Genomic DNA, 16,904 nt, shown 5'->3' on the forward strand with positions numbered 1-16,904 from the left:
ATTTTCACTAACTTTTCTGCAAAACTCAGCAATGATTAGCTTCAGAAAATCAAATGTTCAGACAAAGATGAAATGAGGAGAAAAGAGGCAAGATGAAGGCTTGGATGAGGGGACAGCAAGCCTCTTAGAGGCTGCGGCTAAGGCTAAAGGCCTAGATAGGCCCGCGGCTCAAAGGAGGGTGCCCAAAGGATTCTTGGCAGGCCCTGCAGGGTTGCTGTTTGGCTTGAAGAAGGGCTGAGAGGCCTGTTATGGCTCACGGCAGAGGGAGAGGAGCTAGTGGACGGTAGGAGGAAGGTTCGAGTTCGGCAACGATTAAGTTCGATTCGAATTCAAATTTTCTGATGAGGTTCTTATGAGGTTCGAATTTAAGTTCGACTATACATATTTTTCAACATATATATATATATATATATACATACATAAAATAATAAAAAATCAAAATCAATCAATAAAGCTATATGAGTAGCAGTGAACATCCACGAGCCACAAATCATGACCACTATTCACTTCACGCTCCAGGTGGTGGGGACAAGCAACATTTAGAAATTGAATTCATGAAATTGCAGAGAATACAACAGGCAGCGACAACATTGAGCACAATAGAGCGATTACACTCGGACTGAAGTTGGCTTGTGAAAATCTATCGATAGCCATGGTAAATAAAGCCAAACTAGTGGCCACCGAGGGAAACTAACTGGTAGGAAGCGAAACAAGAGAAAACCATGTGTTGCCCATGGTTTTTCTCAAAACCTTAAAACCACTGACAACTAACCTTAAACGCCAATTTTTTTTATAAAAATTAATAATTAATCTTCAGGTTCGTCTTTAGGTTCGAATCCGTTGAGGTTCGAATTCGTTGAGGTTCGAATTTGAGGTTCGACTATCAGGTTCGCCATCGCCGAACCTGAACGATTTTTTTTTTTTGGGTTTGCCGAATTTCGAACCTCAAGGTTCAAATTCGGCAAACCCTGTGACATAGGGCCTAGGGGGGGAGAATGAGGGCTTTAGGCCTTACGGGTAGGCCTAACAAGGCCAAAAATGCCCACGACAGGGGCTACAAAGGCAGGTCGAGGCCGTTAGAGGCTTGCGTTAGCCTTGGAAGGCTAGAAAACGCTGATGCAAGGGCTTCTAGGGCCAAAATAAGCCAACGACTAGGCAAGGAAGGCTAGACGACTAGGGTAGGATAGAACACTGGGCCTTGAAGCAAGAAAATTTTGAAACCCTCGCCAAAAAATTGAATTTGCTTCAAATCTTCAATATTTGCCCAAAATTCATAGGTGCTGCCCTGCAAAAATTCTAGAGACTAGATCTTACCCTCAAGGGCCTAGATCTAGCTCCAACCCATCAAATCTTCTTGAATATCACCTGCGCAAGTAAAATTACAAGTGACCAAAACCCCAATATATACAAAAATAAAAAATAAAACCCCAAACCCCACTTGCACAACAAGGGTTAGAAAAATAAAATTTATTTACAAATAATTAATTTACAAATATACAAATATACAATGCTTGAGAATTTTTTTATGATAATGACAACAACTTGATGTATTTCGAAAAATAAATGTTAACCACAACCTTAGCGAAGTAAGTGTTGAAATATGTAACTAGGTTCGGTCTTCATAATGACATGTGTAATCATGATTTTATGTATTTAGTGTAATGAGAAAAATAAATTTATTATTATTGATCTTGAGGCATGGGTTTCATGCTCAAGGAAAAAATTATTTTTAGGTCAAGCTCCCATTGTGAGCTCTTAGGATTGGTCATTGAGTCATAAAGTCAATTGAGTCATTGTCATGTATTGAAGACCCATTTGAGCATGTTACATATTGTAAAAGAGAATTTATTTGAGTCATTGTAAGAGTCAAAAGACCCTCCAAGACCAAGTCCAAGTGCTACTAGCAAGTCGACCTCCAAATGAAGCAATCAGCCTACACCAAGGTCAAGTCGGTCTAGAGTCAATGGCAAGTCGGCCTCAAATCATGGACAAGAAGCCTATATAAGGAGGCACTTGGCCTCTCTCAAAGACACACTTCTCACACTTGATACTCGATCACAAGAAAGAAAAAAGGAGAGAAGAAGAGGAAGACGAAGGAAGAGAATAAAGGACAAATTTCTGAATTGGTTTTGGTTAGTTTCTCTCCACACTTGCGAGGAAGCTAGGGCACATTATACTGCTACAAATCAAAGATACAATCACCTTTAGAAGATCGAATTAAGGCAAGAAACTGATTCATCTTGTAAGCCTAAATCACCAAGCAACTAGTCCAAGTCTAACGAAGGAGAAGGGTTAAAATAGCCCTAATCTTGTCACATGTGCGAAAAAGACAGTTAATTGCAGGGGGCCGAGAATTGCAGGAAGGAAGGCCGAAAATTTCAAACTTGAGTTGCAGGATCGAGGGTGAGGAAAGAAGGAGAAGTTGCAACATCTTCTAGAAGAAATTGACTTTGACTTGATGCAAGGGTTAACATGGTCTTGGAGGGGTTGTTGGTCAAGGGTCTAGGTCTTGGAATTCATCAATTGAAAATTCTATAAGAAGAATAATTCGGTGGGTTTTCCTCTCAAGCTTGGAGAGGTTTTGGCCCTGGCTGATAACCTACATATTGTGTCCTTTGTTTCATTATTCTTTATGATTTGGTACCTGTTTGATGAAGAATAACACATAATAATAATTAGGTCAAGAAGAACCTAACTAAGAAAAGTAAAAAGTCTTCACAAGCAGTTATCATTGCTAGAGAAATCATCTCATCTCTTTGCCCTAGATTTCTCAACATGGTATCAGAGCTAAGGTAACAAATCAAGGAAGGGCAACTCAATAAGGGACACTCAAGCACTCAAGCACCAAAGTTCTAGAAGGATATCAAGGGCATCAAAGCATCAAGAAGATTCTCTCATGTCCAAGGCATCTCGTAGATAAGGACTACCTCATCATCTTGAAGAAAGTATCAAGACCCTAGTTCGTTCAAGTAAAGAATCTACACTTGAAACATTCTTGGGATCCCCGCTCAAATCATCATCACAAGGAAGGAGACCTCAAAAGGTACTACCTTTTCTCAAATAGAAGAAATCTACAAATCAAAGCATCTTGAAGGATACTCATCCAAGGGAAGCATGAAGAAAGGATTTGTTGGCATCATCAAAGGATTCAAGGTGATCTCCCTCTCTTTGGAGTCAAGAATCACTTTTGAAGGAAGAAATCCTCTCCAAGAAGAAATCTGCTAAAACCATATCATCATCAAATCCGAGAAGGCAACAGATTGAAGATAGTGACATCAAGGAGTATCTTCTCAAGTAAGTATTTTTATGTCCACATCTGAATCTATCAAAATGTCTTTTTGCAAGGAGAGCAACAAGTTGGTTGGGTCTACAAACTTTCTTGCATGGAAGAAGAGGACTGATTTGATCCTCATAGAAAATGAAGTGGTGGATCATGTTAAGGGCTCAATCATTAAACCTCCAAAGGAAGATGCTCAAGCACTTGTAAGGTATATGAAAGGGGAAGTAAGGGCTCAAAGGATTCTCATAGAATCCATCAAGGATCCCCTCATTCTTTGTGTATCAAAATTAGAAACATCAAAAGAAATATATGACAAGCTTGTGGAATTGTTCTTCGTAAGCACTGCCGGAGAAGTAATCTTGTTAAGACAAGAACTCTACAAGATGAAGATATCAAAAGAACAAGGAATAGCCTCATACTTTATTAGGGTGTCTGAAATAAGGGACCAACTACAAGAATTGGGAGAAATAATGTCTGACAAGGAGATGACTACCATAGTGCTCAATGCACTACTGGAAGAATGGGGCAACTTCACATCAACCATCTATGGGAAGAAGGAAGCTACTCCATTCAATGATCTATGGTCACTATGCAAAATTGAAGAAACTAGGTTGAAGGCAAAATTTGATGTAGGATCAAATGAGCAAACTCAAGCATATGCTGCCATGGCAAAAAAGAAAGAAGAATATGGCAAAGGTTCAATGCTATGGATGTCAAGAATATGGGCACTACAAGAGAGATTGTCCTAAACTTAAGAAGGACAACAACAAAAGAGGAAGGGAAGAAGTCCATATCATTGTAGAAGTAGAAGATGTTGAAAAGAAGAAATCCAAGAAGGAGGAAGTAAAAAATCTCTACTATGATTAAGATAGTCTTCCTCACCTAGTTCTTTTCAAGTTTTTTCTGTTGTAAAATATGTCTATCATGGTAGTAACCATTAGAAGCATGATAGGATGCATCATAGGAGATGGCATCATAGAAGCACACGGTTGAAAGGAAGAGCTCGTGACATCATCATAAAGAATCATGAAAGATAGCTGAAATAAAATTCTATAGTAGTCACCTATAGAAGGATGTAGCTCTTGGTAACCTCATTAGAACCATAAGTAGTACTTATGGGAAAAAGAAAGTCATCTAGTATAGAGCTCATCATACATTCATTCAAGAGGAGCATTCGCTGGTTGAAGATGATCAAGATCTTTCATTGGAATCTTCATTGGAAGGTTCACCTACTGAAAGAGGCAAGTGCCTCGTCTAGAATTCCACCTTGTATGGGATTCATGGAATGATGGTATGAATGTCATAAGAAGTGAAGCAGGTCAAGGTGATTGAAGTTATCTCAATCAAGGAAGCCACTGAAGGAAGTCTAGATAACCTAAGGGAAGAAAAAGAGGTATGTATGTTTGTATTTGATAAAACTTGAGTCATGTCATATAGTTGCAGATAGCATGGATAAATGAGCATGATCAAAAGAAAGGAATCTCCCCCTTTGAAAGTATTCATGAAGGCATGGTTCACACATTGGCTTAGATGAAATCAACATAATATGTCCTCATATGGAATATGAGGTGATTGACAAAGTTGAAGGAACTATGATTGGAAGTTCCTGGGGAGAAATGTGTGAATAAAGAAAGGAAGAGATCATGAAAAATACAACTATGGAGAAGGAAATCAACATCTAAGGACTAAAAGATTTGACTATGATATCTCCATGGGAAAGATATAAAGACCCTGATGAGGTCTGAAAAGGAAGGAGACCCTTGACATTCAATAGGACACAAGATTTAGGCGATCAGTCGAGGCCAAAACCTCTCTAGTCTTGAGAGGAAAGCCCAAACAAATTCTTCTTATTATAGGAACTTCAATTGACAAAATCCAAGACCTAGACCCTTGACCAATGCCCCTCCAAGACCAAGTCAACCTTGCCTTTGATATTTGCAACTTCAATCCAGCAATTTGTAACTTCGACCTTGACTCTACTTCGACCCTGCTACTACACTTCGACTCTGCAACTGCACTTCGACTCTACAACACTGAAATTTCAGTTTTGCAATATGTCATTGCAATTCATACTGCAGAAACCCTAAATCAGTTAGATGATGTACAAGATCTCTTCCTTCCTCCTTCGCTTGGATATAGTTTGCTTCCTCCCCAATTTGGCTTGCATAATTGACCTTCTCTTACTAGATTTCAGCGTCCTATGGTAGCTGTAATATCTCGATCTAGTTTGCAACAAGGTGATGCCCTAACCCTTCGCATGTGTGAGAGTTTTGATCCAAAACAGACCAAAACAATCTGGTTCTTCCTTCTTCTTCCTTCGCTTAGGATATGAGGTTTCTTCTTCTTTCCCTTGATCAAACTTTCTTGTGCTTGAGTGTGTGCCCTTCAAATGAGGTTGATGGCTCTATATATAGGCTTGTTGACACATCTTTTTAGGCCGACTTGTTGCTCCATGAGGCCGAATTGATGCTTGCACATTTGACATGGTCTTGGAGGGTCTTTTGACTCTTATTTGACTCAAATAAATTCTTTTTACAATATGTACATGCCCAAGAAGGGTCTCTCATACATGACAATGACTCATAAGCCCTAGAAGCTCTCAATGGGAGCTTGACCTAAAAAATAAATTCCTCTTGAGCATGAAACCCATGCCTCAAGATCAACAATAATAATTTATTTTTCTCATTACATCAAACACATAAAATCATGATTGCGTATGTCATTATGAAGACCGAACCTAGTTACATATTTCAACAATCCCTCTTAACTAGGGAGGTATTCATAATCCATACAAGGTACTTGGACATTCTCAATATGAAGAATTCTCATAAGAAAAGTCGAATTGGTAACCCATCTCTATAGCATCATATCATCCAGCATTGTCACATAGCAAGGCCTTGACTAACAACTCTATCTCTCCACAAGATCAGAGCACAATGCTAGTTAGACCAATGATTTATAGACACCTTCATCATTGTCTCTCTAGGAGCATACCCCAGCCGGTGTTCACAAGGTCTGTCTTTACAGTGCTATTCTTATCTTGGATTCCCAGTCCTCAAAGAATATTGATCCTCTATGACTACTCTTATTTTGGATGCCCTACCACATCAGGGTCTGTCTTCACAGGACTATTCTTATCTTGGATTCCCAGTCCTCAAAGAATATTAATCCTCTATGACTACTCTTATCTTGGATGCTCTACCACTTCCTCAAAGAGTATCGAATGTCAGATGCTTACCCAATCCTCCATTATTTTCTTCCCAAGTGAAGACAAGAATGATGTGTCTATCTCTCCCTCTCAACTAGCGAGGATATACCCATTTCAATGAAGGAATGTACCCATTCCTATAAAAGGAATGTACCCAAGCTCCCTCTTAATCAGGGACTTGCTTCCAAGTTTCTACTAAATCAGAAACTTGCTTCTAGTCTCCCTCTTACCTAGGTACCTATTCCTAGTAGCATCTCTTTTATTCACTGGTGGAGATCATGGGACTTTCAACTGCTTGTATAGCTCCTCCATTCAATGTCATTAATTTTATTTTTAATATTATGGAGCCTTCATCTTTGTGACTTCTATGTAGGGCATCAACCATCCATCACTTTCCTTCTTGAATCATGGTAGTCATGTCATCCTTCTTTTCATCAGAGAGTGATCTATTGGACCATATCTGGCTTTTCCTCATACAACTACCTTTTTCACATCATGTCTCCTTCAGGATCTTCCATCCTTCCACATGAGTATCAGTTGTAGATGACATCCACACTTCTCTTTAGGTAGCCCTGTATTAGCCCATCCAGATATTATTCGAAAAATCAGAAATGAACATCAAATCAAAAAATTACCTTTTGTGATGGCCCTTCATTATGACATTTGCTTGTTGCAACATCAATATCATGCATTCATATTGACACATCTTTAAGATTTTCATTTTTCAAGGGTCTTCTCTCTTTTTTGACTTTTCCAAGATCTTCATATCTTTCCCATGGAGATATCATAGTCAATTATTCTAGTCATAGGATGTTGATTGCCTTCTCCATAGTTGCATCTTTCATGATCTCTTATTTTCTCTTTATTCACATATTACTTCCCAGGAACTCCCAATCATAGTTCCTTCATTTTTTTCAACCATCTCATATTCCATATGAGGACATATTATGTTGATTTCATCTAGTTAATATGTGACTCATGCCTTTATGCATCCTTTTAATGAAAAAGATCATTTTCCCTTGATCATGCTCATGAGGTAGAGCATGCATCCTTACTATCTGCAACTATATAATGACATGACTTGACTCATTGAACATATGCATACATACCTCTTTTCTTCTTTGGTCATCTAGACTTCCTTCAACAACTTCCTGTCCTTGATTGAGAGTGCTTCAATCATCTTTGACCTGCTGCATTCCTTTGTCATCATACCATCATTCTTCTAAACAATGAAATCGCATCCCAAGTGGTATTTTTAGCGAGGCATCTTTAAAGAGATGAACCTTCCAATGAAGATTCCAACAGAGGATCCTGATTATCCTTATCTTGCAGATGCTCCTTCCCATTGATGTATGATGAGCTTCATATTAGATGATTCTCATTTTACCCATAAGTGCTTCTAAGAATGTTTTCAAGAGTTACTTCCTTCTAATGATGATTATCATAGAATTCTACTTCAGCTATCTTTCAAGCTTCTTATGATGATGTCTTGAGCTCTTGCTTCAGTTGTATGCTCCTATGATGCCATCTCCTAAAATGATGCATCCTATCATGCTTCTAATGATTCCTACCATGATAGCCATATTTTACAAGAACTGAAAAGAACTAGGTGGAGAAGACTTATCTCAATCATAGTAGAGATCTTTTACTTCTTCCTTCTTGGATTTCTTCTTTTCAGCTTCTTCCACTTCTTCAGTGATATGGGCTTCTTCCCTTCCTCTTTTGTTGTTGTCCTTCTTGAGCTTAGGACAATCTCTCTTGTAGTGCCCATATTCTTGACATCCATAGCATTGAACCTTCGCCATATTCTTCTTCCTTTTCTGAGGACCAAATTTCCCAAACTTTCCTTTCCTCTTCGCCATGGCAACATATGCTTGAGTTTGCTCATTTGATCCTACATCACTTTTTGCCTTCAACTTGGTTTCTTCAATTTTGCATAGTGACCATAGATCATTGAATGGAGTAGCTTCCTTCTTCCCATAAATGCTTGATGTAAAGTTACCCCATTCCTCTGGTAGTGCATTGAGCACTATAGTAGTCATTTCCTTGTCATACATTATCTCTCCCAACTCTTGTAGTTGGTCTCTTATTTTAGACACCCTCATAAAGTATCCAACCATTCCTTCTTCTTGTAGAGTTCTTGTCTTAACGAGATCACTTCTCTTGCCGTGCTTACGGAGAACAGTTCTACAAGTTTGTCATATATTTCTTTTGATGTTTCTAGTTTTGATACATGGGGAATGAGGGGGTCTTGATAGATTCTATGAGAATCCTTTGAGCCCTTACATCCTCTTTCATGAATTTTGCATGAGCTTGAGCTTCTTCCTTTGGAGGTTTAGTGATTGAACCCTTAACATGTTCCATAACTTCATTCTCTATGAGGTTTAGATCAGTCCTTTTCTTCCATGCAAGAAAGTTTGAAGCCCCAACCAACTTGTTGCATTCCTTGTAAAATCACATTTTGATAGATTCAAAGGTAGACATAAATGTACTTACTTGTGATGATACTTCTCTTCAACCTGTTGCCTTCTTGATTTTGATGATGATATTGATAATAGAGGACTTCTTCATGAAGAAGATGTAGTCCTTCAAAAGTGGTTCTTAACCCAAGTAGAGGGAGATCACCTCATGAAGAAGTCCTTCAAAAGTGATTCTTAACCCAAGTAGAGGGAGATCACCTCGAATTTTGATGATGATGACAACGCCTTTGATCTTGCTTCCCTTAGATGAGTAGACTTAAAGATGCTTCAGTTTGTATTCCTTTCCTTGAGTAGAGATAGGATCTTTGAGGTCTCCTCCTTCATTATTGATGCCCTTGATAATCTTCTAGAACTTTGGTCTTTAAATGTCCTTTGTTGAGCTGCCCTTCGTTGACTGGTCACCTTAGCTCCAATATCATGTTGAGAAATCAAGGGGCAACAAGTGTAGGTGATTTCTCTTATTTGATAACTGATTGTGATGTATTTTTACTTTACTTGATTAACTTCTTCTTTATGCTTATTATTATCAAAGTTCTTCTATCATCAACCGACTACCAAAAACAAAAGAACAAATGAGACAATAGGACACAAAATGTAGGCGAACAACCAGGGCCAAAACTTCTCCAGTCTTGAGAGGAAAACCCAAACGAATTCTTCATCTTATAGAAACTTCAATTGACGAATTCCAAGACCTAGACCCTTGACCAATACCCCTCTAAGACCAAGTCAACCTTGCCTTTGATATTTGCAACTTCAATCCTGCAGTTTGCAACTTTGACCTTGAATCTACTTCGACCCTGCTACTGCACTTCGACTTTGCAACACTGAAATTTCAGATCTGCAATATGTCACTGCAATTCATATTGCATAAACCCTAAATCAGTTAGATGATGGACAAGATCTCTTCCTTCCTCCTTCACTTGGATATAGGTTGCTTCGTCACCAATTCGACTTACAAAATTGACTTTCTCTTACTATATTTCGGCCTCCTATGGTAGTTGTAATATCTCGATCTAGTCTGCAACAAGGTGATGCCCTAACCCTTTGCATGTGTGAGAGTTTCGATCCAAAACAGGCCCAAACAATTTGGTTCTTCCTTCATCTTCCTTCGCTTAGGATATGAAGCTTCTTCGTTTTTTTCCCTTGATCAAACTTTCTTGTGCTTGAGTGTGTGCCCTTCAAATGAGGTCGATGGCTCTATATAGGCTTCTTGACACACCCTTTTAGGCCGACTTTAAGTGTCCTTAGGCCGACTTGTTGCTCCATGAGGCCGACTTTATGCTTGCACATTTTACATTGTCTTAGAGGGTCTTTTGACTCTAATTTGACTCAAATAAATTATTTTTACAACATGTAACATACCCAAGAAGGGTCTCTCATACATCACAACGACTCATAAGCCCTAGAAGCTCTTAATGGGAGCTTGACCTACAAATTAAATTCCTCTTGAGCATGAAACCCATGCCTCAAGATCAACAGTAATAATTTATTTTCTCATTACATCAAATACAATAAATCATGATTACATGTCATTATGAAGATCGAACCTAGTTACATATATCAACACAAGTGGCTCAGTAGATTGCAGCGCAGAGGAGGAGAAGTATGGGTGAATTGAAGACAAATACAAGAGGCCGAGTTATGGGCATTGCAGGCTCGAGTTGCTAGAGGAAGGTCGATTTGATTTGGAGAAAGTCAAATTGCTAGGGGGCCAAGTTTTCTTGAGACGCAGTGATTGTGTGTAGGGAGGGCAGAGGTCGATTACCAGTTGTTTGATTGGGCTGAATTTCTCCAAGCCAATTTCTTCCAGAGATCGATTTCTAGGTGGTCGAATTCCTTAGGCCGTGTTGCACACATTTTGTCAAAGTTCCAAGAAAGAAGTTGTGCCAAATTTTCAAAAGATTAGGATCATAAGCCAACAACTTATTGAGTCATTGTAAATCCATTCTATAAATTTGTAACATAAATAATGCTAGTAGGATTGTGTATTTATGTAACAACCTAAGTAAGCCTATTATTTTGGCAACGAATTTCATCCTAGGAGGTTTTTCGTCTCACTGATTATCTGTGTTTCTAAACACGGATGATCAACAGAGTTTTTCCCTCCAGCCTCAACCCCAAAGCTAGGGTGGAATTTATCGACAAAGTCTTAGGTGAGTCCTAGTGTTTTAGATCAGTCTTTTGTAAAAGTGAATTGGGAATAATTTAAACTATTTGGCTAAATTTTATTTACAAATCACTTGGTCTACTAGACCATATTGTGTCAAAAAATTGGATAAAAATTATTAGGGTCTATAACGAATGAGTATTCCCCCTTTGAGGGTTGAATTTGAAAATTCTTATGTAAAAAATATTTTAGTGCATTGTCCCTCATACTTAGACACCATGGCTAAAATATTTGAGGGTGGAAAAATATTTAATCCCCTCATGAATCAATTAATTATTTTTTTTGGCAAAAATAAAATCTTAAGTCTGAAAATTAATTAATTTAGAGTCAAAATTAAAATGTTAGAGAAATTAATTTCTCCGAGGGGAAAAATTCGTGGGTTTAAAAAACTCAAATTTTGGAGGTCCCCCACCAAGGGAATATTGGAAATTTCAAGAAAATTTGGACCCTTCGACCATGGTGGTTGAGTCAAAGTCAAATTTTTGAGGAAATTCATTCAAAATAATTATTTTTGAACTAATAAAAAATGCTTTTAATGAGAAATTCGAAAATTCCTCAAAAATAAATATTTTCGACGACAAAAATTAAAAGTTGATCAAGTATTTATCAATGGTTGAGATTATTTTGACGGGGATCAAGCCAACTAGTCGTTATTTTTCACTTGGAGGGATTTCTCTATAAATTACAAGCCATTTGCTTCTCAAGTCACGATGATAGTGACTCTAGTCTAAATGTAATTTTGTAATGCTGGTGTGAAGCCACTGTTCTGCTAGGAATGGTTGAAATCTATAATAAAAGACTTTGGGTTTCAATTCATGGTGTCTTTGTCTCATTGATCTGTGGTACGTGCTGGGTATGTGCTTTCCTATATTGTGCTTCAATATCATATAATTGTTATTTCATTTGTAGATGATAGGAACATTCTATTGGTAAGTTTTGGGCTTATCTTAGGTGATTTAATTCATTGTATGAGTTAACAATTTTCTCTTAAGAAATATATGGAGTTTGCAGGTTCCCCAACCCTTGGGCTCCAAGTTCACAAACTGTGGGAAAATGATGACTTTGTTTGGGCACCAAGAATTTTATGTGGGTTTCTTACTGTTGAGAAATCTTAGGGCAGAGAGATGCGATGATTTCTCTAGCAATGATCATTGCTTGTGAAGACTTTTTACTTTTCTTAGTTAGTTTCTTTTTGACATAATTATTATTATGTGTTCTTCTTCATCAAACAGCTACCAAAACATAAAGAACAATGAAACAAAGGACACAATATGTAGGCTATCAGCAAGGGCCAAAACCTCTCCAAGCTTAAGAGGAAAATCCATTGAATTCTTTTTCTTATAGAATTTTCAAATGATGAATTACAAGACCTAGACCCTTGACCAACAACCCCTCCAAGACCAAGTTAACCCTTGCTTCAAGTCAAAGTCAATTTCTTCTAGAAGATGTTGCAACTTCTCCTTCTTTCCTCACCCTCGATCCTGTAGCTCAGGTTTGAAACTTTCAGCGTTCGTTCCTGCAACTCTCGGCTCCCTGCAATTGACTGTCTTTTCGCACGTGTGACAAGATTAGGGCTATTTTAACCCTTCTCCTCCTTCGCTAGACTTGGACTAGTTGCTTGGTGATTTAGGCTTACAAGATGAATCAATTCCTTGCCTTAATTCGATCTTCTTGAGGCGACTGTATCTTTGATTTACAATAGTATAATGTGCCCTAGTTTCGTCGCACATGTGGAGAGAAACTAACAAAACCAATTCAGAGATTCATCCTTTTTCTCTTCCTTCGTCTTCCTCTTCTTCGCTCCTTTTTTTCCTTTCGTGTGATCGAGTATCAAGTGTGAGAAGTGTGTCCTTGAGAGAGGTCGAGTGCCTCCTTATATAGGCTCCTTGTCCATGATTTGAGGTTGAGTTGCCATCGACTGTAGGCCGACTTGATCTTGGTGTAGGGTGATTGCTTCATTTGGAGGTCGACTTGATAGTAGCACTTGGACTTGGTCTCAGAGGGCCTTTTGACTCTTACAATGACTCAAATAATTTCTCTTTTACAATATGTAACATGCCCAAATGGGTCTTCAATACATGACAATGACTCAATTGACTTTATGACTCAATGACCAATCCTAAGAGCTCACAATGGGAGCTTGACCTAAAACTATTTTTTCCCTTAAGCATGAAACCCATGCCTCAAGATCAATAATAATAAATTTATTTTTCTCATTACACTAAATATATAAAATTATGATTACACATGTCATTATGAAGACCGAACCTAGTTACATATTTCAACACTCCCTCTTAACTAGGGAGGTATTCATAATCCATACGAAGTACTTGGACATCCTCAATCTGAAGAATTCTCATAAGAAGAGTCGGATTGGTAATCCATCTATTTAGCATCATATCATCCAGCATTGTCACATAGCAAGGCCTTGACTAATCGCTCTATCTCTCCACAAGATCAAAGCACAATGTTGGTGAGACCAATGATTTATACACACCTTCATCATTGTCTCTCTAGGATCATACCCCACCCGAGTGTTCTCAGGGTATGTCCTCCTAGGACTATTTTTGTCTTGGATTCCCAGTCCTCAAAGAATATTGGTCCTCTACGACTACCTTATCTTGGATGCCCTACCACATCCTCAAAAAGCACCTGATGCTAATTGCTTACCCAATCCTCCATTCTTTTCTTCCCAAGTGAAGACATGAATGATGTGTCTATCTCTCCCTCTCAACTAGGGAGGATATACCCATTCCAATGAAGGCATGTACCCATTCCTATAAAAGGAATGTATCGAAGTTCCCTCTTAACCAAGGACTTGTCCAAGCTCCCTCTTAGTTTAGGGACTTGCTTCTAGTAGCAACTCTTTCTTCATTGGTGGAGATCATGGGACCTTTAGCTGCTTGTAGTGCTCCTCCATTCAATGTCGTGAATTTCATTATCATTATGGAGCCTTCATCTTTGGGACTTATTCGTAGGGCACAAACCATCCATCACTTTCATTTATGAATTGTGTCAGTCATGTCATCCTACCTTTCATCAGAAAGTGATCTATTAGTCCATATCTAGCCTTTCTTCATACCTTGCTACCTTCTTTACTTCATGTTTTCCTTCAGGATCTTCCATCCTTCCACATGAGTATCAGCTGTCGGTGACATACACTCCTCTCTTTGGTAGCCCTGCATTAGCCCATCCAGATATAGTTCAAAAATAAAAAATGAACATAAATTTGACATTACCTTTGTGATGGTCTTTCATCATGACATCTCATTGTTTGCATGAGCATCCTACATATATATTGACACATATCCTCATTGTTCTTTTCTTTTTGTTAGCCAATTGATGATAGAAAAACTTAATAATAATAAGGATAAAGAAGAAGCTAATCAAGGAAAGTAAAAATATATCACAATCAGTTATCAAATAAGAGAAGTCACCTACACTTGTTGCTCCTAGATTTATGAACAAGTTGCACTAGAGAAAATCGCTCTCTATGATGACTCACTCTCTTGAGTTCTTGTGCGTCTTCACCTCTCTGCTAGGTCTTCACCTCTTTGCTAGGCTTCCTTTATAATCTTCATAAGTCCAAAACACTAGCCCTAATCTCCCTTTTAGAACACCTTGGAGAGAAATGGTTAAGTTTATTTCTAAATCGCTTAAATAATTAAATTATGTCCTTAAAAAATTAGTTAATTGACTTAATTATTGTGCTTTTCCTAAATTAGACTTAGGAAAGAAGACATAAATCAGTTACTCTACCAAGCAAGACCCTAAAGAGGCAATAAATCATCTTCCACATGCTAAGACACCAAGCCTATGCAGAAGACCTTCCAAATCTACCACAAGCTTCAACACTCCCTCCTAGCAAGGAAGGGATTCTCCACCACCCCAACCTTATCTTGGTAGTTCACAAACTTCCCGTTCACTAGAGGCTTAGTGAGAATATCTGCCACCTGCTCCTTTGTAGAAATGCACTGTAGTCTTACAACACTTATCCGGATCCTGTCTCTAATAAATTGATATATGATCTCGATGTGCTTGGACAAATCATGAAACACGGGATTCTCTAAGAGCTTGCTGCTGCTTTGATTATCACAGTGAATCACCATTGGTCCCATCTGCAAATTAAATAGTCTTGCAAGCATCTTGCAAAGTCACCCTGCCTCACAACTTGCCATATTCGCTGCCATGTACTATGCCTCTACTGATCTAAGTGTCAGTAATAGTTGCTTCTTGTTGTACCATGAGATCATGGCTGATCCCAAGCTTAAACAACATTTCGATGTGGATTTTTTGTCCACTACATTCCTTTCCCAATCAAAATCTGTGGACCCTTGCAGCTCCCCTCCTTCACCTTTGACATATCTCAGTCCAAAGTCTATCGTACCTCGCAGGTATCTCAACACATGCTTCACTGCCACCTAATGAACCTGTCTTGGCTCCACCATTAATTGGCTAAGTGTGTTCACAACAAAACATATATCCTATCTAGTGTTGACCGAATACATTAAGGAACCTTACAACTACTTGTACAGTGTGGGATCCACCAACTCGCCTTCAGAAGCACTTAGTGTTTTCAAGTTAGTGATCATTGGTGTAGACATAGGTTTGCAATCCTCTATCTGGAACCTCCTCAAGATCTCAACTGCATACTTGCCCTGTCCAAGAGAAATCTCTTCTAGCTGCTGCCACACCTCCAATCCCCAAAAGTAGTGCATCAAGCCAGTGTCCTTCATCTCGAACTCTGAAGCAAGATCCTTCTTGCACATCCCTATGAACTTCTCCGATCCTATCAAGAAGAGATCATCCACATAAAGTATCAAGATGAGCGACTCACCCTCGACATGTTGGAAATACTAGGAGGGGGGGTGAATCAATATTTCTTTCAATCGTTATATTAAGCTAGTTAGAATCTTTCACAATAGGAAACACAAGGTATACCATAACAAAAGCTATTTTATTATTGAACACAATAATGAGGACTTCAATCCTCTTTTACAAACTTCACGCTCCAACCTAAACAATAAAATCTTCAAATGCTTCAAGGCTCCAATCTTGAATGAGGACTCCAATCCTCAAACACAAACCAAGGCACCAACCTGGTCTTTATGAGTACTCTAATCCTCTTAGGCTCCAACCATAAAACATCAATTTCTTCAAGGCTACAATCTTAAAAGATATAACAAAATAATTCATAAAATATTCCTTCAAAATGTCTTCAAAACTACTTCAACAATCTTCAATCAAGTTGTTCCAAGGTATTCTCAAGAGCGGTTCAAGATTGCTCCAAGAGGGTTCTCCAGAATCCGCTTCATGGATACTCCAAAAGCTGTTGCAAAAGGTCTTCAAAATTGCTCCAAGTTGGTTTGAAGAGGCTACTCCATAATGTCTCTAAGGTTCGCGTCAAGAAATGTCTCTGAAGTCTGCACTAGGATATCTCCAAGAATGCCCAAATATATCTTCAAAACTTGCTCAAAAACGTCTTCAAGTTTGATCTAAGGTTTGCACCAAATCCTTCAAAGCGATCTTGCAAAATCTGCTACACAAAGATGTCTTCAAGTTTGCTCCAAGAGTCCTCAACAATGCTCCAAAGATGGTCTCAACTCAAGTTAAAAACCAATTCCAAACTCTGCTCCAAACGATGCAAAAAGACTACTTCAAGAAAGTCGTCAAAGGTCTGCTCAAAAGTGTCTGTAAGTTTGCACAAAAAAGTTTGCTCCAAAGCTCTTCATTTTTACTTCAAAAAGTGTCTCTAAGTTTGCATAAAAA

This window comes from Pinus tabuliformis, chromosome 7 (assembly GCF_031772625.1).
Source record: "Pinus tabuliformis cultivar Carrire ecotype Pingquan chromosome 7, CPIR1, whole genome shotgun sequence".
NCBI lineage: Eukaryota > Viridiplantae > Streptophyta > Pinopsida > Pinales > Pinaceae > Pinus > Pinus tabuliformis.